This window comes from Heterodontus francisci, chromosome 1, assembly GCF_036365525.1.
Source record: "Heterodontus francisci isolate sHetFra1 chromosome 1, sHetFra1.hap1, whole genome shotgun sequence".
Classification (NCBI taxonomy): Eukaryota; Metazoa; Chordata; class Chondrichthyes; order Heterodontiformes; family Heterodontidae; genus Heterodontus; species Heterodontus francisci.
Genome location: NC_090371.1, coordinates 55,639,076 through 55,663,893, shown reverse-complemented (window position 1 = coordinate 55,663,893; position 24,818 = coordinate 55,639,076). Strand labels below are relative to the sequence as shown.

General features: G+C 42.2%; 1 protein-coding gene and 1 long non-coding RNA gene across 11 annotated transcripts in view; one reads left to right on the top strand and one right to left on the bottom strand.

Annotated features, from left to right (window-relative positions):
• Positions 1-24,818, top strand: part of LOC137369501 (transcription factor 4-like) — a 648,100-nt gene that overhangs the window by 63,618 nt on the left and 559,664 nt on the right. The window lies entirely within an intron of this gene.
• On the bottom strand, positions 2,601-11,913 carry LOC137369581 (uncharacterized). The gene is made up of 3 exons (XR_010974973.1): positions 11,836-11,913; positions 11,189-11,333; positions 2,601-3,052 (listed from the first exon to the last, which is right to left on the bottom strand). It is a non-coding gene; the product is annotated as an uncharacterized lncRNA (long non-coding RNA).

Below are 24,818 nucleotides of genomic sequence, written 5' to 3'. Positions count from 1 at the left end.
AATCCTCCAGCATTACACCTGTATCCAGTGAGGACTGGAAAATGGTGGTCAGACCTTCCGCTATTTCCTTTCACTTCTTTGAACAGCCTGGGGTACATTTCATCCGGCCTTGGTGATTTAACAACTTTCAAGGATGCTAATCCCATTAGCATGTCCTCTCTCCCTATGCTGATCATATCCAATACTTCACACCTCTCCTCCTTAACTACAATATCTGCATCATCCCCCTCTTTTGTGAAGACCGACGCAAAGTATTCATCGAGAACAATACCAACATCTTCCGCCCCTACACATAGGTTACCGTTTTGGTCTTTTATGGGCCCTACCATTTCCTTAGTTATCTTCTTACTCTTAATGTATTGATAAAACATCTTTGGGTTCACCTTGATTTTGCTTGTCAATATTCTTTCATGCCCTCTTATTGCTTTCCTAATTTCCTTTTTGATTTCAACCCTCCACTTTCTATACTCCTCTTGGCTTTCTGTAGTATTGAGTTCTCTTGTGTTGGGCATAAGCTCTCCTTTTCTGCCTTATCTTACCCTGTAACCTCCTTGACATCCATGGGGCTCTAAATTTCGCCATTCCACCCTTTGTCTATGTGGGAACATGTTTACTGTGAATTCCTTGAATCCCCCCTTTGAATGCCTCCCAGTGCTCTGACACTGATTTACCTTCAAGTAGCTTTTTCCAGTCCACTTTCACTAAATTACTTCTCAGCTTAGTAAGAACCACTTTGTAAGCCCCCTCCCCTTGGACCAAACGCCCAACCACCTGTACTCCCTCTTGCTAGGGCCTTTCGGACCAGCCCCGGCGGCCCCACCTCACCCACCTCGGGCCTGTGATTCCAATGTTGGGTCTGGGTCTGAGGCCTCTGTTGAACCAGCAGTGGCCATCGCTCCTGGTAGCACTGCCGGCCCTGTAATTGGCCGGCAGCTCTTGGTGGTGGGATCCCTGTCCCTATTAAGTGTTTAAAGGACCAAAAGACCAGAGGATCGTCTCTGGGGGTCAGAAAAAATCCAGAGGTGGTATCTCTTTTCCCCCCCCCCCTCACCCCCCACCCCGTCTTTTTGACCTGCTGTCACGAGCCTTGCCTCCTGCATAAAATCCAGCCCCACGTGTGTAGATTTACTTCACCACCATCTCTCTTGACCCATCCACCGCCTCTAAATTGTCAGATTGCTTATTTAGCATCCAGTACTAGATGTGCAGAAATATCCTCCAGTTGAATATTTGGAAGACTGAAGCCATTGTCTTTGGTCCCTGCCACAAAATTCCACTCTTCCATTACTGATACCATTCCTCTCCCTGTCTGAGGCTGAATCAGACTGTTTGCAACCTCAGTGTCATATTTCACCCTGAGATAAACTTTCAAACGCATATCCGTGCCGTCACCAAGACCACCTATTTCCACCTCCGCAGCATTGCTCGTCTTTGCGATTCTGCTGCTCACATCCTGATCCATGTCTGTTCCTTCCAGACTTGACTATCCTGAAGCATTCTTGGCTGGCCTCCCACGTTCTACTCTCTGAACTTGAGGTCATCCAAAACTTTGTCCGTGTCCGAACTCTCTTCAAATCCTGTTTGCCTATCACCCCTGTGCTCGCTGACCTACACGAGCTCCTGGTTCAGCAACAATTCGATTTTAGAATTCTTATCCTTGTTTTCAACTTCCTCCATGTCCTGGCCCCTTTCAGTCTCTAATGCCTCCAGCTGTACTGCCCTCCTCTAATTCTGGTGTCTTGAGCAGCTCCAATTTTAATTACTCCACCATTGGTGGCCATATCTCCAGCTGCCTAGGTCCTAAACTCTGAAATTCCCTTTCTGCCTGTCTACCTCGCTTTCCTCCTTTTAAGATACTCCTTAAAACCTATGTCTTTTGATCAAACTGTTGGTCGTCAGCCCTAATATCTCCTTTATATGGCCTGGTGTCAAATTTTGTTATATAGCGCCTCTGAAGTGCCTTGGGAAGTTTTATTATGTTAAAGGGGCTATACAAATATAGGGCATTGTTGTACATTCTAGACCCATGCCCATCATATCGTACTTTGTGATGTATTTATGTAATTATCGACTTGCTCTGTTATAGTAATCTTTTATGTCTGAGAATTGAGATTAGATGACCTTGTGCAGCACTGTGGCCTTCTGTAGTAATGTTCAGATCCTGTCCCAATCTCTGCTCAAAATCATCTGGATGATTGTTACAGATGTAAGCTAATTTGGTTTAGTTGCAATTTTTGTTTAGGTAGACTGAAGTATGAATATGCTGGTCTATTGTATTTGAACGAGTTCATATTAGCGTGCAGTTTTCCAAAATTGATCTCCATCTTGCTCCTACCTACTCCTCCAAAAATGAATAATATCCAATGCTGCTGCCTTTCTGTTCCCTCTTCCTACTGAAAAAAAAAATATTTTCTCCAGTAATATTTGAATGTGTTTAAACAAGCTTTGCTTCTACTGTCATTTTTCTCCACAGCATCTAACAAAATTAATGGTGAGCTATGATGGTATATCCTCCTAGTGACTCATGAGTCTTTAGTGACTCACTGATTTTAGTAGTTGGAACAAAATTAGCACATCACTGTATTGTGCAAGTGGTTCTCGACAGGATGCTGAACAAAAGAACCTTCACCCACACAAGGCGTTTTTGATTTCTTAGGGAGCAGTGATTGATGGAAAACTTGCTGTGAGCCTTTATTTTTCTGGCATTTGCTTACAAAGCAAAGGTATTGAAACTTATTGTGTTCCAGTTCCTGTTGTTGGTGTTCTTTTAAAACTGTCATCCAATTGACCTTGTTGAGCCAGTAATGTGTATTCCAGTTCTGTAAATATTGTCTGAATTGATCTTATGGATTGTAAATTGAATTAATAGCTTTGCATCTCATTTTAAAAATTTCCTTTGGTGGTAGTATCACTGTTCTATTTTGCAAATAGGGGCTTTAGGTCGAGAGTCTAGATGGTGATATTGGCAGGGTGTTTGCCCGTTGGAGTAAGACCAAATCGCGCTCAGCTGTGATGGTTCCATATTCACATGTACACTCCTCAATGGGAATCACTGTAGAACAATAAATGATATTCTGGTTAATTTTTTTCACATCTGTTTCTCCCCAACCCCTTTTTAGTTTGGGTGCCTGAGGCTAGTTCTACATAAAATGAATACAGAACAGAGGTTGCACCCAGGACTGTCATGGTCTGGTTCACATTAGAAAGAGCATTTACCATCTGAGTTTTTAGTCAGTGTGGCTCAGTTTAACACTATGGCCAGGATTTTATGCCACCCCCAATGAGCCGGATGGTGGCGGGGGTGGGGGGAGAGGGTGGGTGGTGTAAAATGGAGCGGGAGGCTCCGGGAGGCCCTCCCCACCAGCACCCGCGTCCGCCCCACGTTATGTGGGGAGAGGGGGTGAAAATGGGCTTCCCGTCCCAGGCCAATCAAGGTCTTTAAGTTGACAATAAACGGCCACTTAAGGGCCTTTGCCCGCTTCCATGCGGATTTTGCACGTGGCAAGTGGGCATCCTGGAGCTGGGAAAGGCTGCCCGGTAAAAGCTGGTGGCCTCTCAGCACCCTGGGGGTGGGCCTGGACAGTTGGGTACAGGGTGCCCAATTGAGGGCCGCCCCAGCTTCCCCAACCACCCCCTGGACCCAAGATGCTCCCCCTTCCCCCAAACCACTACCCTTGCTTCGCCGGGGGCTGAGCGATTACCCCCGGCGAGGCAACCCAAACTTAGCTGGACTCCTGGGTCCATGTCCTCGGCTGGGCTGCGGTCCCAGCAGTGGCCACTGCTCTCGGCAGCTGATTGGCCGGCAGCTCAGTGAGGCGTGATTTCCTCCCTCAAGTGGGTGGAAGTCCTACCTCGGAACAATTAGAGCCTGGGGACCAGTAAAGTGTGGGACGGATCCCCAGGCTAGGCGGAAGCGGGTTTGCCACCAACTTTTACGTCGGTGGCCAGCTCCCTTCTACCCAACGGAAAATCCATCCCTATGTTTTGACAAGTGTCATATTTGTAGATGTTCTGAAATATGTTTTAGTTTGAAATTTGACTCTCTTCTTTGAATGTGCAGTTGGCTTAAGTGTCCTGTTGAACTGCAGGAATTAGCTTATAATTGTAAAGTTACTGAAGACAGCCAATTGAATTGTTATCGCAGACTGTTCGGGTTAATTAATAAAATTGTACAGTCATCACCAACTGTGCATTTTATATAGTGTCTTTTAACACAAAGTCCCAAGGCATTTTATATAAAATGGGTGAAAAATAAGTTAGGAGAATAAGAAATGGAACAGAAAATGAGATATGGAGATTGAGATTTGAAGGGGTAGCCAAAAGCTTGGTGAAAAATTTTGATTATGAGAGGGTTTGTACGGGTGAGGGATTTAGGAGGGAGGTCCAGATAGGAGGGCTAAGATGGTTGAAAATTCTGCCATTAATAGAAAAGCAGACTGAAGTATCTGAATGTTCTATAGATGCTTACAAATGTAAAATGATATTTTGTATTAATTCAAAGCACTATTTATTTAAAAGTCATTTTAGAGACCTTGAATAGATTCAAGCAATCATCTGGGCCTCATGTTTTGAGATTCAGCATCCTGTTCCGTTGTGAGGTGTACTAGTTTTTCATTACCACATCAAAACTATGGCAAGTTTTGAAATCTGTCTCCTAATCAAGAGTATCCTCCATCACATGCAGAACTAACATTATTGTTAAATTATCTTGATCTGAACAATGAATGTAACTGTAAGATAGTGAAGGAAATTCACCCTTTTGGTTGCTTTTGCATTTTTCTGCATTTTGTTGCGGCTTTCTTTTCATAACTAACAATTCAAAGGGGATTGTTTTGTTAAATCTGAAATGTGCGCTGCGCACTTTATCTCATTAAAGATATGCTTCCATTTTCCACAGCAAAATTGAAAAGAGAGATGGGTGCTTCGGTTGTTTCCTGATTTCCATCTGCTCACTCTTGACCCTCCCACTGCTTGGAGATCCAGGGGCCTTGCTAAAAATCCTACACTTACTGACATGGTGCAATGATAGAACTAGGGCACAGGTTACATTCATACTTCATGGCATCATCTCAGCTGCTTTGTTGGGAGAAGATATGGAGTGCAGCACCATGCAATAGGGAGGAAGGAAAATTGCTATTCCCAAGCCCATCTTCAGCACCTCTTAACAAAAGGCTCAAAGCTGCGTCTTTAGAGGTTTGGAAGCCTGTTGCTGAACTAAGAAGGGCCAAATAGCCGCATCAGCTACTTCAATATTGTAAAGGGAGTAACGAGGATAAAAACATCCCTCTCTGACCACCCAAACTGCACCACTGTTTTTTTACACGCCTCACATTGGTTGTTTCAGGATCTATATTGCCAGAGGCCTGGGAGTAGATCATCTACTGATTGAGGGGCATTTTGATCGAGGCGTATAAGATTATGACAGGTTTAGATATTGTAGACAAAGAAAAGCTGTTCCCATTAGCTGATGGTACACTAGGGGACACATAGTTAAGGTTTCTTAACTGGGTTAAAATGCTGGGAGAGATGTGAGGAAGAACATTTTTAGGCAATGAGTGGTAATGACCTGGAACTCAGTGCCTACAAGGGTGGTGAAAGTGGAAATGATTGATTTTTAAAAGGAAATTGGATGGGTCCTTGAGTGAAGTCAACTTGCAGGGCTCTGGGGATAGAGCAGGGGAATGGGACTGACTGGATTGCTCCACAGAGAGCCAGCATGAGCTGAATGACCACCTTCTGTGCCGTTGTGGCTCTGACTCTACTTGCAGTTACCTGGTGAATGATAGGAGACTGAAGGAAAATGTGAAAATGAATCAAATAATTTGGATTGGTAACTTGTTTTTTCCTCCAAAGTTTCACTGCAGCTATAGAAATTCTGTACAAAACGAGGGCAGTGAATTTGGTTAGCTCTAACATTTTGTGTGGTGTGGTTAGGAAGAAAGGTTATGTCACATGCATTATCGAAGAGCAGTGGGAGGCTGTATAATCTGTTCCCTTTACTACATCCATCAGTAACTGATTATGGGAGGCAAACATCAAAATCTTTCATTTCATTTCAGTGTTTTGGGCTCACTTTTGATATCTTCAACCATTATACACAACTCACGATTGCAGTCTTGTTGCTGTAACAGATTGGCTCTTGTGGCTTAAATTCTACATTTCTGGAATATCTACATTTCTTTTAAATCCTTTATTGATCAGTTTTATTCAAGTATTTTAGCTTCCAGCAAAGCAGTTATCTTTAGGGTGTAGTGCTTGTCTTGTTTCCTCAAGTTGTCACAGTTTGTAGTTTATATGATCTACATTACTTCGAACACCACAAGATAAGTCGTTTTATGAAATGTTATTTATTTCTGTATTGACTTGCATGTATTATGTTCCTCTAAATACTGATAACTCCAGTATGTTATTGGTGTGGGCCTTTTATTGCCTCTAATTCATTCCTTGCAGATTCCCACTGGGATTGCCCTTCTTCTTGGATTCTAAGGTTTAATGGAGCCTAAACCATTGCCTTCTCTTTCATATACTAAACAACTTGCTCTGCATTTCCATTTTATAAGGGAAAACTGGAAATTTTGAAAATCCAAAATAAAAACATACTATTTGTAAATACATAGGCCAATAAACATCTGTAAAGAGAAAAGACAGGTCATTATATTTCCAGGGGTGCTCCTTTACCAAAACATGCTGCACATTTAAGTTATTTATGTTTTAACGGATCTTTCAAATGGAGTACATTCTGGTGGCACTGCTAAAGTTGGTCTTTCTGTGCATATCAGGGTAAGACATCTTGAATTTGGGGTTTTCTATGAGGGACACCTCAGGCTACTTTGGTTGTGCCTTGGCAGAAAATGAAGATTGATCGTAGCATGGAATTGATATTTTTGACTAGTATTTCTAAACACTACACTCTGCTTTATATTGCAAATGAGACTAATGCGCATATGGTATAAATGGGATTATTCCAGTGCTGTCCCAGCCAGCTCCCACCTTCGACCGTACATAAATGTGAGCTCATCCAAAATTCTGCCCATTTCCGAACTTGCTGCAAGTGCCATTCGCCCGTCACCCTTGTGCTTGCTGACCTACATTGGTTCCTGGTGCAGCAAAAACTAAATTATTAAAATTCTCACCCTTGTTTTCAAATCCCTGCATGACCTCGCCCCTTCCTATCTCTGTATCCTCCTCCAGCCCTACAACCTGCTGAGATCTGTGTTCTTCCATTTCTAGCCTCTTGCCCATGCCTGATTTTAATCACTCCACGATTGGCAGCTGCACCTTTTAGGTAACTAAGACCCAGAATTCCCTCCCTAAACCTCTCCCCCTCTACCTCTACCTATTTTTCCTCCTTTGAGATGCTCTCTTTGACCAAGCTTTTCTTTTTTCCTAATATGTGGCTTGGTGCCAAATTTTGTTAGCACTCCTGTGAAGTGTCTTGGAATGTTTTACTACCTTTACAGGTACTATATAACTGCAAGGTAGTAGTTGTAGCAGAATGAGAAGCTTTGTTGTAGTCATTTAGAAGTGTCATTCAAATGGAAAACATTGGTTTTGTAAATTCTGATTCTAATAATGAGTATAGTATGACAAATGAAAGCAGAGTTAACTCTTCCCTATGAGAGAGGACTGTTCTATCAACTTTGTTTCAAAAATAAATCCCCATCCCTTTTTAAACATTCCACAGTTTAGTTCATTTAATTGAAGTGGTAATACTTTGGTGATTGACTCTCTAGGCAGTCCAGAATAATTGTATGTCACACGCTTACAGTAGCTGCCAATTTCTTCCAATTTCACATTGATTAAAATTACTCTGGCTGAGGCTTTCAGCATAGGACGCAAGAAAGTCCACTCCTGACATGCATAATTTGCTTGAATGTAGACTTATGCCTCCTGTGGGTGATGCTGGTAAATGCTGCATTTGTTGCACATCCCCAGGTGCTATAGTGATGTTTATACAGCTAAGTGGCTTGCTAGACCGCTTTAGAGAACATTAATCAGATTGTCCTACAGTGCATTAGTGAACTAGTAGTGTTCTGATAATTCAGGAGCTTTCATAATCATTCCTGATTTCATGATCCAGCCCAAAGATTACCAAATTCTTCTCTTTCTCTCTCTCTTCCTCTCTTTCTTTCTCTTCCTCTCTTTCTTTCTCTTCCTCTCTTTCTTTCTCTTCCTCTCTTTCTTTCTCTTCCTCTCTTTCTTTCTCTTCCTCTCTTTCTTTCTCTCTCTCTCTCTCTCTCTCTTTCTCTCTCTCCCTTTCTCTCTCTCTCTCCCTTTCTCTCTCTCTCTCCCTTTCTCTCTCTCTCTCCCTTTCTCTCTCTCTTTCTGTCTCTCTCTCTCTTTCTCTCTCTCTCTCCGCCCCCCCCCCCCCCTTCCCACCCCAACACAGTTAGATAGTTACATCCCACAAGTGCATTCCCAGCTGCCTGCTGTGACCTGGCTCCCATGGCGCTTGGTACATACTGTCCCCTGCCACTGTTGGAGACATGCCTAGCTGTTTTATGATTAGACATCTAGTTGGCTGAAGTGAGGGAATGGAAATCTGATGGAGAGTGTGCGGAGCATGGAGTGCATTCCGTTAATTTCTTGACATCTTTTACCATTTTGCTAGCCAGTGGGAACAATATATTGCTACTTCTCTGATCCGTACAATTTGGTCTTGAAGGGCTCTGTTGGATCACATTTTAACCTTCTCACCTATGATCATTTAAAAAAAAAACTAACTTCTCAAGTCTATAATTGTACGCCTCATCCTTGGCAACATAGTAATGAGTCTGTTCTGCAGCTTTGCTTTTTTTGTTATCATAGAGCACAGAAGGATGCCATTTGGTTGATCGTGTCTGTGCCTGCTCTTTGAAAGGGCGATTCAATTATTTCTAGTCACCTCTTTCCCAGTAGTTCTGCAAATGTTTTAATTTCAAGTATTTATTGAATTCCCTTTTGAAAATCAAACTGCTTGTACCATCCTTAAAGGCAGTGCATTTCAGATCATAACTAGCTGCATATAAAAAATTCTCGTCTCTTTGCCCACCCTGGTTCTTTTGACAATTAATCTTAAATCTGTTACCTCTGGTTGCTGATCCTCCTGCCAGTGGAAATATAATAGATAGGGAGAAACTATCAAAACCCCTCTTCTCTAAGAATCATCGGACAGCAACTTCTGGCAACTGCGTGTGCAGTTAAATGCAGAAATCAGGAGGTTGATGTCTGATGTCCTGCTGCTCCAGAAGCTTCACTGGAACAGTATCTTACCAAGATGCTGTACATTGAAGCACATGGAATATGTCAATTTATGTATTTACCCACTAGAAAACAATAGCAGCTTGCATTTATATAAATACTCTATTAAAACCTCCCTGCTGTAAAGAAAACAATCTGTTTTTAGTCTCGATAGCTGAAGTCCCTTTATTCTTGGTATCATTCTAGTAAATATCCCTTGCACCTGCTCAAAAACCTTGATATCCTTCCTAAAATTCTATAGATATCAACTAAACGCACTAGAAAAAGTTAAGGCCTGTCCAGTTTATTATAAGTGGATTTTTAAGGGCGTGATCAGCTTTATTACTGCCAAACAATTACTCTGGTACTGAAAATTAACTTTTGTAAGTGTGGAGTCTCATTCCTTAAGATTTTAATTATTGTTGTAGATTTAAAAGCAAATTTACTTTTCTGTCTGTTTTATTGTGCTCTCTTAATCCCATCTATCATTCTTTCTCGTTATTTCCGTTTCTGTACATGATATGTCATTGAATTGTAATTTAATGCAGCGACTCCTGACAACGCAGCGGCCAGCCGACGTCATCTGAGCGCTCCAAGCTGCGCACATGCGCAGATAGTTTCCTGCTCTGTGAGTTGCTATGCGTGCGCAGCTGATGTCTTACCAGGACTTATTGGTGCATGTGTGGGAAAACATTATCGTGTAACGTCAACATCATCGCTTGGCTGAATGGGACACTTTGAGGCTGGAGCTTGATCCCCTCTTCTCGCCCCCCCCCCCCCCCCCCCCCAACTCAACTACTCACTTCCCCCCACTCAGCTACTGTCTCCTGCCCCACTGGCCGCTCTCCCCCCTCGGCTCCAGGCCTCGACGCTTTCTCCCCTCCTGCCACTGTCCGCTTCCTCCTCTCAGCCACTTGCTTCAGACCTCGCCACTGCTGCCCCCCACTCCCCTCCGTTGATTCTTCCCACTTCTCCCCCCCCCCCCCCCAGCTCTCCGGCTGCTTGCTCCCCACTTCCCTGCCTCCAACTCCAGCCAATAGCGCTAGCCCGCGTCGCTTCCCTCCTCTCAGCCACTCGCTCATATGTCGCCCCGTCACCAACCGCGGCCCGCTTTGCTTATTCAGATGGCGCGTGGAGAACCATCAAACATGGGAGTGAGTGGCTGAGAGGAGGGAAGTGGCATAGCCTGGAGCTAGCGCCTGGAGGGGGTTGGGGGGTGGGAAGCGAGCGGGAACAATTGGGGCAGGGGGGTGGGGGGGCGGAACAGTGGCGAGCTCTGGAGCCAGCAGGTGATGGATTGGTGGGGTGGGGCAGGGTGGGAAACAGCGAGGCTGTAGCGAGTGCTTCAGGGAAGGTAGCAGGGAGCCAGCGGTGAGAAGACGGGCGCAGGAGGGACTGATAGAGGGCATTTTGGGTTGAAGTTGTTTTACTGTGATAAATTGAGCAGCGCCATCTTTAATCCTGGCAGCTGCCTGAACGTCGCAGACAGTGAGATTTCAGTAAAAGAAGCTGCATTTGCGCATGTGCTAGTATTGCACCAGCTAGTAGTTGCATTGTCAGCAAACACAGCCAATTTAATATTGTAACTTCTTTTTAATTTAGACTCGGCTGATAATTCTTCAATCTGATTGGTTAAGAAGATACGCAGTTGCTTGCTCTGTTCACATGGGCCCTGTAGAGAGTGTCGCACTGAACTGGGTTCCTAATTACAGCAGGTTCCACTGCAAGATCTCAATGTCTGTGGACAAGAGTAAGTGTAATGAACGGTGCTGTTCATTTTAAAGGCTGGCTCCGGTCTGCAAATGAAACCCGATCCAAGTCCTTCCATTTTTTTTCCCACACCTGACCAGACCATCAGTTAACCTAGCTTCCTTTTTTCATCTTGTTCCTTATCTGCATGAGCTTAAAATAACTGTAACTAAACAACCTTTTCAAGTCCAAAAAGTAAATTAATATTGGAGCCACTTACCTGAGGTGGTGATCAAGTGTGTCCGACCCGGTCCGTTCCAACCTGAGCCTGAATGCCGGACCCGGAAGTGCGACCCGGACCTGAACCCGACACGTCGTCGGGTCCCGTCGAGTTCGGGTCGGGTTGTCGGCTTTTAGTTCATTTGCTGCTGATTGCAAAATTTGGGCAAAATCGGATGCCGAACAAGTGATTTATAGTGGTTTAGCACAACTTCCTTGCTTTTGTCTCATTCCTTTTAGCCAGGTGACTAAAACTATACATAGTACTTCAACTGCAACCTAATTAAGATCTTGCATAATTTCAGCATTATGTCCTTGCTTTTGTATTCTCTTCCTTTGAATGCAAAACTAAAGATTAATTTCCTTGTATGAGCCCTTTTAAATCCCAAAAAGCTGGGCATCAGTCCACACTCAGTTTTTGTTTAATTAATGTAGGTTATGCGGTTTTGTGCTGTGCATATTGAGATCTGATCAAATTCGATTTATTTTAGACCCTTACAATTGATCCAAAGAGGGAGATTGACTTTCAACTTCTTATACTAGCCTGGATTTCATCCAAGCTCCCAAAGTTAAAAGGACTATTCTACTCACTGTACTACACTACAATGTTCTTTAGAAGTGGATTTAATCTAAAATAAAACTGTTAACCTGCAATTGTCCAGAAGAACTGATGACTTGTCCTAGATCATCAATGCATCAAACTCTTGATGTTTTTCTTACTTCATGGTAATGTTCTATTTTGATCTCATGAACACCCTATGCTTAAATTCTTTATTAATGCCTAACAGCAGCTTTTGTGATTGGCCATTCCTCTGGCTAGGTAACTTGCATTTGAATAGCCAATCAAATAATTGCAACCAAGAATTCAGCAATTGAATTTGACGTTTGAGGGTCAAGTTCTAGGTTCCCACGGTCGAGCTAGTTCACTACGTTGCAGGTGTACAGGTAGTTAGTTATATGTTGATTATAATTTCCCAGCTGGACATTGTCTTAAGTACTGTGTGTTATTGAAAAACTGAGGTAAACATTTACATACTTTATTAATAATTCCCCTGCAGTAGTGATCTCTTGTTTACTCAGTCTAAGTTTTTCTAAATTCAAGTAGGCTGGACATTGGAGGCACCCTAAGACACAATTAGTTATATTTTGTGCAAGAATTTTTTCCGCATAGTTGTGCAGAGCTATCAGTGCATGGATTGCACTCTTGCTGGCATGCATTCCTCCTCCACAGCTATTCCTGGATAATTTATTGCATTTTTGTTGGCCAGTCAATCAGCAAAATTAGAAAAATTATATAAGTTGTGTCTGAAATTGCCCAAATTATACTAATGTACTTTTAAAACTTTTTGGAGATTTAGTTGAATGAATAGTTTTCTCTATTAACAACATGAAAAATCTTTTAAAATTGCATTCAGCTGCTGAGTAAGAAACCAACCATGGTTGAGTAAAGTGTTTGTTTTCCTGGCACAGTACTGGCAGTATAACTTGGGTCTGGTATCCTCTAGAAAGATGGTAGTTTGAAACTCTTTTAGGATATTGTGATATATCTGCGTTCAGATTTTTAAAAAACGCTGCAAAAGTGCTCTGGGGCACTGTCCCAATCTTACCCCGATCACCTTCCAAAAATAGAATTCTACAAATTACAGCTGTCAACATTACTGTTTAGAAGGCATTCTACACGGCATAAACAATAGTTATCACATCAACAGGATGAAAGAAGTCCCAGGAAATGACAGTAATGCCTGTGTTGTGCATTAAGGAAGGAACTTCAGAGGAGTTTCGGAATTTGTGGCAGTAGCTCACAGAAGGAAGTGAGGCATGTCCTGCTTTTATTTTGCTTGCTGCATATGGGATTCCCAAAGGAGAGCAGGGGCAGCTCAGGGACTCTAGGTTGGCGATGACTGGATTATTATGTGTTTGTTTTTCATTGTTTTTATATTTGCCCATTATTGCTGAGGGCTGTGATGTAGTTTATAAATAAACTTCATGCAATGCAGTCTGTTTTCCGGTGATTGACATAATTTGAACTTGGCATGCACTAACATAACAAGTGCGGGAGGGTTCTGAAACTTGTTGGTTTTCTGACATGCCTCTTGAAGACAGCTGTTCTCAGTGTTTCCTTTAAGATAACATTGAGATACTTTAAGGTTTTGGTTCTTTTATGCTTTCATTAATACAAATGAGTATTAAATAAGCTACAATTAGCATTCATGTGAGGAACTGATTCAAGTATTTCTATCTAAAAGGACACTGCAGTTGTTCAGTAGTTTGTGCTGACTATAAAGTTAATTGTCTTTGCTTAATGCCAAAACTTAAATATTTAAATAAGATAAAGCTTGTTAGAGTTAAATATCAGTTTGCAGTGCACTTGTGAGCTATTTAGGAGCAGTGGCCAACTGAGAAATTTCTAAACAATTGATTCTTTGGCCCTTTTTTATACAAAAAGGGGGAAAGGGGTTTTCATTTATGTAGTGTATTTTAGGGCTTAAGTATGGTCCAAAGCACTTAACAGCCACAGAAGTACTTTCTGAAGTGCAGTCACTTTTGTAATGTAGGAGACATGGCAGCCAATTTGTGCACAGCAAGCTCCCACAAACAGCAATATGGTAATAACCAGATAATGTGTTTTTTCTTGAGTGATATTGGATGAAGGATAAATATTGGTCAGGACGCTGGGGTAACTCACGGCTCCTCTTCGAAATAGTGCCATGGGATCTTTTACTTACACCTGAGAGGGCAGATGGGGCCCTGGTTTAACATCTTATGTGGAAGATGGCACTTCCAAAGGAGCAGTGCTCCCTCCATACTGCACTGGAGTCTCAGATTTGATTTTTTTTTTGCTCATGTCCCTGGAGTGAGACTTGAATCCATAGCCTTCTGACTCGGAGGCAAGAGTGCTAACAACTGAACAATGGCTGATAAGTTTAACAAAAAGCTTTCGCAGAGCAACTTTTATTTTACTCCACAAACTTCACAGGTCAAAATCATTAATTTGCACCTGCAAGCAACTGTTAATTTCAGTTACCTGGTTTGTTGGTTAACTGTAGAAACAACAGCTCGTTACTGTAGCAGGTAAAAGGCAGTGATTTTTCATTCATATTTTGAGGTAATCTAAATGTTTGGAATTTTTTTTTTTGATTCTTGCCCTTTTAATAGAATCAGTGTACTATCATGTCGCTTCCTATTAGTCAAACTGCCCAGACCGTCTCACTTTAGATATGTTTGTTGCAGAAGCTGAATTTGCATTGCTCTCAGGTGTGAGAGGGGTTTTACTGCATTGTGCATCCACCTATGCCTGTTTGTCCTATGTTTATGTTTATTCTCTGGATTACTTTTCTTTGTGAGATTATGGATATTTTAAAGTTGTGTAACTTGTGGAGAGCAATTTCCATTTTAGCTCCATGGAAAAGTTAAAGAGCAATTAGAAACTGTAGTAAGTCCAAAAGGAACAATGACGGAAAGTGGCCTTTATCCTCATTTAGATCAGGATAGTGCTAGGTCACTTTGCTACTTTTCCTGCTCTCACATACATGCAAAGTCCAGCTGTAACTTGCACACTATCTTTAGGAAGAGCGTATGTTAACAGACTGATGCATGTAGCTGCAGCTCAGTAAAATCCACCAAGGTGGAAAGTTGAAGCATGCACTCTTTAGAGGTATTGCCCGGGGCCAGAAATATGCAGGACTCCCAGTGCCTCAGTTCATTCTCTTCAGCATAAAATTAAAAGTTAGTTTAAGCCCTTGTTTCACAGACCAACACATTTTGGATTCAGCAGTTTTATAGAGCTTCTCAAAACTGATTCCAGGTCCTGTTTTTAATGGCTGATGGCCATTTGACAAAATCTGTGGCTGTAATTAGCTTTTTTTAAACTGCACCATTCTGTGAAGCCATGTGGAGGAATCTGCTCACTTTAAACAAGGGGAAGATTGTTCATATTTGGTTATGTCAGGGTATGTAGTTTAGATGAACTGTTGTGAGGCTTCTAGTATGCTTCAGGCATAGTGTGTTCTATTTAGAGAAGCTAATTTGTATGTTGTGGTGAACAAATGAAGAAAAACATTATTCACCTTAGATAATATAGTTCCCATTCCTTAAATTTGTTTTTCTCCATATTATGATTCTTAACCCTCTGGCGCTAGCCTGAAGGTTTATTTGGTATCTTTGTTGTGATCGATCATACTTTTCAGAGAATTAGCTGAGAATTTTTAAAGATTTACATAAACGGCACAAGATCAAAAGAGTTGGTTGGGTAAAGTCTTTCAGAAGTTTCATTTAAAGTTGACTTTGATTTCCTTTGCAGCGTTTACTTCCACTAGACAGGCGCATGTACGCGCACACAAATTTCTCAGAGCATATTATGTATTTAATAATTGAGAATTTTAATTAATGTGCTAAATATTAAAGTGCTTACTCATAATAATGAGTTATACCATTTTCTTTGTCTTGGGCTTCAAGAATGGTATTGTTTAGAATGTAATTTTAATACAAAATGTCTGATGGAAATGTCAATATGATTAAAATTGCTAATGTAATATAATTGGGGAAAAAAATGCTCTAACTTGAAATGTGGCGTTCTCTATATAGGATTGATGATTCTGGTTTGATGTATTTCTGGAGGTTTGATCACGTGGCATTGGATCATGTGACATTTGTCCTCTCTTTGCATATGTAAATACATTTACCTCAGTTGAGTGTCAGTATTACCAAGCCCCAAATTAAAATATTTGACTTCTTGTTTTGTAATGAGATAAATAACCCAATTTATAAACCTAAGAACAAACACAGGAATAGAAAAATTTAAGGAGAAGTAAAAACTACTTGAGTATTGCTGAAAACAGAGACATTTTGTCGAAGCTTTTCATCTTGCACTCATCAGGACAATTCGCAAGATTATCAATGTAAAGGAAAGCAACAACCTGCGAGTTCTCCTCCAAGCCACTCACCATCCTGACGTGGAACTATATCGCCGTTCCTTCACTGTCGCTGGGTCAAAATCCTGGAACTCCCTAACAGCAGTGTTGGTGTACCTACCCCACATGGACTGCAGCAGTTCAAGAAGGCAGCTCACCACCACCTTCTGGAGGGCAATTAGGGATGGGAAATAAATGCTGGCCTAGCCAGAGACACCCACATCCCAGGAATGAATTTAAAAAAAATTATACTGTATGATAAGAGAGCGCTGATTAGCTGGCAAGTGGACTCTGGTAGAGGCATTGCTGTGGAGGATGCACTAGTTTATGGTGACTGACAGTTAACTGCCAAGCTTTGTTTGAAATTTAAACCAGACAGCTTGACTCTGGTCAAGGCATTGCCCAGAGGAATGAACCAGCGAATGGCTGTCACTTATTTTGTTTAGCTGAAACAGGCGCAATGTGTGTACATGTTCTTTCTGTGACAGACGTGGTGGGGAAAAACTGGTCTTACTGATCACTGATAAAGAAAATCTGGCAACTTTACATTGATGATTGTGACAGAATATGTACACAGATGTCCAGTGTGCAGATTGTAAGCTGAGTGTGGAGATTCGAATTTGGTGAGTGAAGATTTGAAGTGTTATCTTTATAAAAGTCTGGTCTGCAGTTAGCATTTAACTGGGAATTACCCTCTGGTTTAAAGTAGGGTTAAGAAAGTAAAGTAAGTTTCTTAAAGTCTCAGGCAGCAATTTAACAGGCTTGACTGCAGCGTAGCTGATTAGTTAAGTAGCTGACCAGTCTAAACTGGTTGCTGCAATTTCAGCTTCAAAAGGTATAAATGTAGAGGTCTGGGTGCAGCCTACAAATGGAGTGCAGATTGCAAGCTGAGTTTGGTGAGTAGTGAGTTCGGTGAATGGGGGAAGGAGGTGCTCCATTTTCTACTTTTTTAACCCTCCAGTATTTGGTTCTTGCTTCGGAAGGAGCTGTTTGGTGAGTACCTGGTAAGCTATTCTAATTATAATGGTCTAAAGTTAAGGTAGGGCAGCTCGCCCAAGTGGAATGTGTCTCCTGTGGAATGTGGGAAGTTGTGGACACACCACGTGTCCTTGATGAACACATCTGCAGGAAGTGTCACCGGCTGCAAAGCTTGAGTTCCAGATTTCGGAACTCAAACGGTGGCTGGAGTCACTGTGGCACATCTGCGAGGCAGAGGACTACGTCAATAGTACATTTCAGGAGGTAGTCACCTTGGAGCTTAAGAGAGCACAGGCAGAGAGGGGACTGGGTGGCTGCCAGACAGACAGGAAGGTCAAGGCAGGTAGTGCAGGAGTCCCCAGAGGGCATCCCACTTTCTAATCGGTATTCAATGCTGAGTACTGATGGGAGGGAGGGTTCCTCTGTAGAGTGCAGCGAAAGTCATGACCAGAGAACCATGGATGGCTTAGCTATGCAGGGAGGGAGGAGAAAGGACAAGAGAGCAATAGTAGTAGGGGATTCTATAGTTGGGGGAACAGATAAGAATTTCTCTGGTCGCAGATGTGATTCCAGGATAGTATGTTGCCTCCCTGGTGCAAGGATCATGGATATCACTGAGCGGCTACGGAGCATTCTGGAGGACCAGGGTGCATAGCCAGAGGTCGTGGCCCACATTGGTACCAATGATATAGGAAGAAAGAGGGATGAGGTCCTGCATGCTGAGTTTAGGGAGTTAGGATTGAGATTAGCAAGCAGGATCTGAAAGGTAGTAATCTCCGGATTACTCCCAAGACCACGTGCTAGTGAGTATAGAAATAGGAAAATACACCAGATGAATGCGTGGCTGGAGAGATGGTGCAGGAGCGAGGAATTCAGATTTCTGGGGCATTGGGACCGGTTCTGGGGAAGGTGGGACCTGTACAAGCTGGACAGTCTACAGCTGAACAGGACTGGGACAAACATCCTTGCAGTAAGGTTTGCTAGTGCTGTTAGGGATGGTTTAAACTAGTTGGGCAGGGGAATGGGAACTTGAGCTCAGTCTTAGGACGATTTTAGAGCAGGGAACAGAAAGCAGGAAATTAGTGAGTGTCTGTGAAAGACAGAAAAAGCAAAGGTTAAAAAGTGTACAGCGCAGGAATTAGGCAGTGTTAAAGGGTATTTAAATGCAAGGAGTATAGTAAATAAAGCTGATGAGCTGAGGGCACTGATAGACACATGGCAACACAATATCGTTGCTATAATGGAAACTTGGCTTAAAGAGGGGCAAGAATGGCAGCTCAACATCCCTGGATATAGAGTTTTCAGGCAGGGTAGAGGGAGATAAAAAAGGAGGGGGTGTAGCATTATTAGTTAAGGAATCAATAGCAGCTTTGAGGAGGAATGATCAAACGAGGCTATATGGCTGGAGCTCAAATAAAAAAGGGGCAGCCACACTACTAGGAAGTGTACTATAGACCCCCAAATAGTGAGAGGGAGATAGAAGAACAAATATGTAGGCAAATTTGAGTGCAAAAACTATAGGGCCATAATAGTTGGGGATTTCAACTACCCCAATATCAACTGGGATACAAACAGTTGTGAAGGGCACAAAGGGGACAAAATTCTTGAATGGCATTCGAGAACTTTTTTAGCCAGCATGTAACAAGACCAACGAGAGGGGGTGCGATTCTAGATTAAGTCTTTGGTAATGAAGCTGGGCAAGTGGATGAAGTAGCAGTGGGTGACCATTTTGGAGATAGTGACCATAATAGTTTGTTTTAGCACAATCATGGACAAAGAGAAAACAGCAGTAGAGCTTCTAAATTGTGGGAAGGCAAATTTTACAAAACTGAGGAGACTTGGCAAAAGTGGACTGGATACAGCTACTTGAAGGAAATCAGTGTCAAACCAGTGGGTGGCATTCAAAAGATAGATACTACAGGCACAAAGTAGGCATGTCCCCCACAAAGATAAAGGGTGGTCCTGCCAAATCTAGTGCCCCCTGGTTATCTAGAAGTTTACAGGGTAAGTTGAAACAGAAAAAGAAGGCTTATGACGATCATATAAAACTTTAATACTTTAAAAAACCTAGAGGAGTATCGAAAGTGCAGGAGTGAAGTAAAAAGAAATTAGAAAACCTAGAGGACATGAAAAATTATTGGCAGGTAAAATCAAGGAAAACCTGAAGATGTTTTATCAGTACATTAAGAGCAAGAGGATAACTAAGGAAAGGGTAGGGCCTATCCGAGATGTACAAGGGAACTGATGTGGAAGCAGAAGATGTAGGCAGGGTTCTAAATTAATTTTTTTTTGTCTCTGTCTTCACAAATGGTTGATGCAGACACTGTAGTTAAAGAGGAGGAATGTGAAATATTAGATATGATAAGCATAATAAGAGAGGAAGTACCAGAGGGTCTGGCATCCTTGAAAGTGGATAAATCACCAGGGCCGGATGGATTGCATCCCAGGATGTTAAAGGAAGCCAGGGAGGAAATAACGGATGCGGTGAGGATCATCTTCAAATCCTCACGAGATACAGGTGAGGTACCAGACGATTGGAGGTCTGCGAACGTTGTACTATTGTTTAAAAAGGGTGCGAGGGAGACGCCAAATAATTGTAAGCCGGTCAGTCTGACCTCGATGGGTAAATTGTTAGAATCAATTCTGAGGGACAGGATAAACTGCCACTTAGAAAGGCACGAGTTAATCAGGGATAGTCAACATGGATTTGTTAAGGGAAGGTCATGTCTTGCTAACTTAATTGAGTTTTTTGAGGAAGTAACAAGAAGGATTGATGAGGGAAGTGCAGTGGATATGGTCTACATGGATTTTGACATTTTGAAAGGCATTTGACAAGGTCCCACATGGCAGACTGGTCAGTAAAATGAAAGCCCATGGGATACAGGGGAATGTGGCAGGTTGGATCCAGAATTGGCTCAGGGCCAGGAAACAAAGGGTAGTAGTCGACGGATGTTTTTGAGAATGGAAAGCTGTTTCCAGTGGCGTTCCACAGGGCTCAGTTTTGGGTCCCTTGCTGCTTGTGTTATATGTTAATGATTTGTGTACAGTTCTGGTCACGACATTACAGAAAGGACATAATTGCTCTGGACAGAGTACAGAGGAGATGTACAAGAAAGATGCCAAGGCTTGAAAGTTGCAGCTATGAGGAAGGATTGGATTGGCTAGGGTTGTTTTCCTTAGAACAGAGAGGCTGAGGGATGGCTTAATAGAGGTGTAGAAAATGATGAGGGGTCTGGATAGAGTAGACAGGAAGGAACTGTTTCCCCTGGCAGACAAGTCAATTACCAAGGGGCACAGATTTAAGGTGATTGATAGAAGAATTAGAGGGGAAAAACTTTTTCACGCAGAGGGTGTTGGGTGTTTGGAATTCACTGCCAGGAACAATGGTGGAGGCAGAAAACCTCAATTCTTTTAAAAGGTAGCTGAACATGCACCTGAAGTGCTCTAACCTACAAGGCTATGGACCAGGTGCTGGCAGGTGGGATTGGATTAGGCAGCTAGTTTTTCTTTCGGCTTGCACAGACAAGACTGGTTGAATGGCCTCATTCTGTGCCGTAATTTTTCAATGGTTCTATATCAGAGACCTGGCTCCAAGAAGGGCAGGACTGGGTGTTGAGCATTCCTGGATACAAGGTGTTCAGGAAAGATAGGAAAGAGAAAAAGAGGGAGGGGTGGTGGTATTGATTAAGGGGAGCATTGCTATGCTGGAGAAAAAGGATGTCCCGGGGGTGTTGAGGACACAATCAGTTTGGCTAGAGCTAAGGAACAAAACAAAAAAAGGTGTCGTTATATTGCTCGGTATTGTCTATAGGCCACCAGCTAGTGGGAAGGACGTGGAGGAACAAATTTGCAACAAAATTAGCGAGGTGCAAAAATTATAGGGTTGTTCTAATGGACTTTAATTATCCAAACATAGACTAGGATAATAGTAGTGTAAAGGGCAGTGAGGGGCAAGAGTTCCTGGAGTATGTTCAGGAAAAGTTTCGACAGCAGTATGTTTCTAGTCCTATAAGAAAGGAGGAACTGCTAGACCTGGTTCTTGGGAATGATGTGGGCCAAATGGATCAAGTATCAATAGGAGAGCATTTATGGGATAGTGATCATTGTATCATAAGGTTTAGGCTGACTATGGAAAAGGACAAAGCCAGTCTGGGGGAAGGCAAACTACAATGGGGTAAGAATGGAGCTGGGGCAAATAAATTGGAGTCAAAACCTGGCAGGAAAACTGGTAGATGAACAATGGCCTACCTTCAAAGAAGAGATAGTTCAGGCACAGTCAAGGTATGTTCCCTCGAAAGGGAAAAGTAGGGCAAACAAATCCAGAGCTCCCTGAATGACAAAAGAGGTAGAGATTAAGATAAAGTAGAAAAAGTGTGCTTACGACAAATGTCAGGTAGAAAATACTATTGAGAACCAGGCTGAATATAGAAAGTCCAGAGGGGAAGTGAAAAAGCAATTAAAGAAGCAAAGAGAAAGCATGAAAAGAGACTGGCAGCTAGCTTTAAAGGAAATCCCAACGTTTTTTACAGGCATATAAATAATGAAAGGGTGGTAAAAGGAGGAGTGGGGCCGATTATGGACCAGAAAGGGGATTTACACATGGAGGCAGAAGGCCTAGTTGAAGTATTAAATGAATATTTTGCATCTGTCTTTACCAAGGAGCAAGATGTAACCCAGACAATGTTGAAAGAGGAGGTAAGTCAGAAACTAGAGGGGTTTAAAATTGAAAAAGAGAAGTATTAGATCGGCTGTCTGTACTTAAAGTGGATAAAACACCTGAACCAGCTGAGATGCATCCAAGAATACTGAGGAAAATGAGGGTGGAAATCACAGAGGCACTGGCCATAACTTTTTAGTCTTCCTTAGACTCGGGTGGTGCCAGAGGACTGGAGAATTGCAAATGTTATACCCTTGTTCAAAAAAGGCAATTACAGGCTAGTCAGTTTAACTTTGGTGGTGGGAAAACTTCTAGAACACATGGAAAAATAGGAGTTAATTAAGGAAAGCCAGCATGGATTTCTTAAGGGAAAATAGAGTTTAACTTGCTGGAGTTTTTTTGAGGAGGTAACAGAGAGGGTTGATGAGGACAATGCTGTTGATGTGGTGTACATGGACTTTCAAAAGGCATTTGATACAGTGCTTGATACAGATACAGACTTGTGAGCAAACTTGTAGCTCATGGAATAAAAGGGACGGTAGCAACATAGATATGAAATTGGCTGAGTGACAGGAAACAAAGAGTAGTGGTTAATGGATGCTTTTCAGGCTGGAGGCAGGTTTGTAGTGGAATTCCCCAGGGATCAGTGTTGGGACCCTTGCTTTTCCTGATGTATATTAATGACCTAGACTTCGGTGTACAGGACACAGTTTCAAAGTTTTCAGATGATACGAAACGTGGAAGCATTGTGAACTGTGAGGAGGATAGTGTAAAACATCAAAAGGACATAGACAAGTTGGTGGAATGGGCAGACAGGTGGCAGATGAAGTTAAATGCAGAGAAATGTGAAGTGATTCATTTTGGTAGGATGAACATGGAGAGACAATATTAGAATAAAGGGTACAATTCTGAAGGGGGTGAAGGAGCAGAGGGACCTAGGTGTATATTTGCATAAGCCAAGTACAGAGCAAGGAAGTTATGTTGAACCTGAATAAGACACTAGTTCGGCCTCAGCTGGAGTATTACATCCAGTTCTGTGCGCTTCACTTTAGGAAAGACATGAGGGCATTGGAGAGAGTGTAGAAAAGATTCACAATAATGGTTCCAGGGATGAGGAATTTCAGTTATGAAGATAGATTGGAGAAGTTAGGGCTGTTTTCCTTGGAAAAGAGAAGGCTGAGAGGTGATTTGATAGAGGTATTCAATATCACGAAGGGTCTGGACAGAGTAGAAAGAGAGAAACTGTTCCCACACATGAAAGGATTGAGAACGAGAGGGCACATATTTAAAGTATTTGCTAAGAGAAGCAAAAGTGACATGAAAATTTTTCAGCGAGTGGTTAAGGTCTGGAATGCGCTGCCTGAGAAAGTGGAGGCAGGTTCAATTGAAGCATTCAAAAGGGAATTAGTTATATGAAAAGGGAGAAGGCAGGGGAATGGAACTGAGGGCATTGCTCTTTCGGAGAGCCAGTTCGAATGGCCTCTTTCTGCACTGTAATGATTCTGTGACATTGCGCCTGTTTCAGCTAAACAAAATAAGTGACAGCCATTCACTGGTTTATTCCTCAGGGCAATGCCTTAACCAATCAGTGTCAAGCTGCCTGGTTTAAATTTCAAACAAAGCTTGGCAGTTAACTGTCAGCGACCATAAACTGGTGCATTCTCTGTGGCAACGCCTCTACCAATCAGAGTCCACTTGCCAACCAATCAGCGCACTCCTACAATAAAAATTGGTTGCTTTCCCTTCCATTGGTATTCTTTTGAATTGTTCTGATGAGTGCAAGACTAAAAACTTTGACAAAATGTCTGTTTTCAGCAATAATCAAGTTCTGTACTACCAAATGACTATTTAAAAACTGCTTCTGTAATATTTCTGCAGTATTACGCACAATGAGAAACACCAAGTAAATATCACTGATTCGGCAAAACATAGATATAAATAACCCATGAGCAAATAAAAAAACTTGTAAAGTTTTCAGTTTTGTGACATTTTATAGTACACATCAAGTTATAAATATAAGTAAAACCAAAACAAAGCCTAATTGAATTCCCTGACACCCCTATCCCATCCCTGAAGCCCAGCATTAGGGAGGTGAGGCTCAGTCCTCAGAGAAGCACCAAAGCTGTATAACAGCACATATCACGACCAACACGAACACTCCCTCTCGACAGTTTGCGTTGTGTGCTGTCCTTCCATCTTCCTTTCCATCTCTCTATCTCTCCCCCTCTCTCTCTCTCATGCTCTCTCTCGTGTGCTCTTTCGCCAGCCTACTAACAATCACCATCGCATCTCTGGTGTGAAGAATGGCCACTTGGATGAGATACTGGCTTATGTTGTGCAGCTGTGCTCCTGGATAAATTGGTGCCTTCAGGTGGAGGGGGAAATCTCATTACCTGTAGCACTGTAACTGGTGTTCCACCAGGACTTTCTGAACCACGGTGTTTCATTTACTTCAAGATGCATTTAAAAGTTAATTAAATTCTTTCCTTGGATTTGTAAGTGAGCTTTTGGTAATCTTCTGGTTGGGAGTTGATTTTGTAAGAATCAACCACCTGCTACAGAAAAAAAAAACGGTTAAGGACTTGGGAATCTCGTGTCTTACAACTAGTTATGTACACTCGAGGGCAGTAAATGTGATGAAAATATCTGCTTTAACTGGTCTGGTGCCAGTATTTTACTGGACTAGATCCGGTATTGTCACTGTTCAAAATTGCATAGATTACCTAAGAGGCAGCATTCATTGTTTAAGAATCTTAGAATCATTTCATAATATATTTCATAAATTTAATCTGAAAACAAACTGAGTAAATGCAATAGCCAATGGCTTTGATGTGCCTTTAGTGGTGCAGCTAATAGTAAATAAACAAGTTATTTTCTTACTGCATTCTATAACTTGTTTTCCTTTTAAGTTGGTTGTTGATGGACCCAATGTATGCAACATACCTGTTTTCTTTTGAGGAAATTAAATTAGACACAGCTGGCATAAGCCTTCCACTTTTATATTACTGTGTGCACTTGCATCAAAGCAGCCAGGGATGAAAGCAGAAATGTGCTTCCTCTTTCCAACAGTTCTTTTTCTGGAAGAG